Genomic DNA, 1,942 nt, shown 5'->3' on the forward strand with positions numbered 1-1,942 from the left:
TTGCTCCACAGATGCATCGGTGCTTTCATCGAAAAGAGCGAAAACATCGCGTCCTGACAAATGGAAGCTCGTGGCCTTTTCTCCTCATGGGCGATGCCATACTGTATGACGTACGATGCCTTGGTACGTTTCATCTGCAGCTTTTGGGCGATTTTTGAGTTGGGGAACATTGCTTTCATGACATCGGTCAGGTGGTCTGCTTGCCAAAAAGGAGTGCGATGTTCGGCCATGAAACCTCCAAGCAAAACTTCCGCTTTTGCCACTTGTTCTTCCAGGTTCGGCTCCAGCGCTTTCTTCTTGAAAAATTCCCCTATGTCCACCTGCTGTTTCTGAGGATTCACAGATTTTGCGTGCTTGGACGATTTCCCATGTTGTTTGAGGTGTGATTTGTTGGGAAAAGCAAATTTACAGTCACAAACCTTACACATCGCGTTTCCGTCACGATCACAGCCGACCCATTCTGCCAAATCGGGATCACTGCTCCGAGCCGAGTTGAACGATTGTTTGTACCATTTTGACTTTTTCGAGGGTCCTGCCCCTTCTTGATTAGATTCTTCCTGTCTTTCATCTTCAAACGATCCCCGCACTGCCGACTGACTCATTGTATTGCCTCGCTGTGAACGGCAAAAAAGTGAAACGAGCAGACCAAAATCAAAACAGTCAGCTCAAAGAACTTTTAAACAACCTCGACCACAACGACAACGACAACGACAGACCACTCGGCAATCGCCACGATCTCCTCTCTGCTAAACACTGGTCCAGACAACCATCCTACTCTTCTGAGGTAGGAGGGGTCTCTTCTCCTCCCACTCGCCTCCTGATTGGACGAGGGGTTGTCGAACGACTCGTGGCCACCTCCCGATTGGCTGAGGCGTCGTGTTATGCTCGCCCTCCGCTCATTCGCTGGAGGAAACGTCCATGCCCTGCCTTGGGGCGGAGCCTCGATCTGAGGCGATGGAGGCTCCGCCCACGCCTTCAGCCAAAAACTCGGGGGCAATGGCGACTGGGTCGAGTGCGGGACAGTGGCGTCGTTGTAGTGGTTGTAGTAGTAGTAGTTGTTGTTGTAGTTGTTGTTGTAAAAACATAACTAAAAAATAACTCGTAGCGCACACACGAAATTCCCATTCGACAGAAGGGGATGGATTTTAACTGCACACATACTTATCAAAATAACTGAACTCCGGGGACTCTGGCTGTCTGTGTGCACAAGGTTTCCAAATCCGTAACACTACGTAAGCACTACGAGATTGGACACCATCGTGTTGGGACAGGCACTGACTGACTGCACGCCCGCCTGCTATAGGTGGTGGGAAGTGTTCCCCACAATGGGCCATTGTACGATTGTGACGTAGTGTGATGAGGGAAATGATTTTTTTATATATATAAAAGGGCATATCATTCACACTTGTGGAAAAAAGCCAAGATTCGGCCGATTTTTAAAAATAGTTTCACAAGACGCCAAGGTGAACAACGAATAGCCAAGATCTTGTGGAAAAAAAAAGCCAAGGAGTGATTCACATTTCTGGTTTCTGCCCCCTCAGGTTTACCTCAGTCGAATAACAAAATGTTTTTTTTTTTTAATGAATCAATGTAATATAATTTTGTTAAAATAAAACTTTAAACAAGAAGATACACGACCAGCCCCAGTGGCCTAATGGATAAGGCATTGGCCTCCTAAGCCAGGGATTGTGGGTTCGAGTCCCATCTGGGGTGAGCTTTTATTATTTAATTTAATGCTTTTGATCTTGAGCAACTAAACGAATTTTATTTATTTGATGGAATGCAACACTCTCCTGGGGGGGGGGGGGAGAGAATAAAACAATCTTCACATTGACCTGCCACAGGGATTTGCAGGAATTGCCGACTGTCCGTGACGCACTTCCCGCCATTTTCGAACGTGAGGAGTAACTGAAGTAAAGTCCTGTTGGATTTAATAACTTTT

General features: G+C 46.8%; 1 non-coding gene across 1 annotated transcript; it reads left to right on the top strand.

Annotated features, from left to right (window-relative positions):
- The first annotated feature begins 1,640 nt into the window (after nucleotides 1-1,640).
- On the top strand, nucleotides 1,641-1,713 carry TRNAR-CCU (transfer RNA arginine (anticodon CCU)). Its single transcript has one exon. It is a non-coding gene; the product is annotated as a tRNA-Arg (tRNA).
- The last annotated feature ends 229 nt before the right edge of the window (nucleotides 1,714-1,942 follow it).

Source organism: Eptatretus burgeri, chromosome 8, assembly GCF_056783735.1.
Source record: "Eptatretus burgeri isolate ZD-2024b chromosome 8, Ebu_testis_v1, whole genome shotgun sequence".
Classification (NCBI taxonomy): Eukaryota; Metazoa; Chordata; class Myxini; order Myxiniformes; family Myxinidae; genus Eptatretus; species Eptatretus burgeri.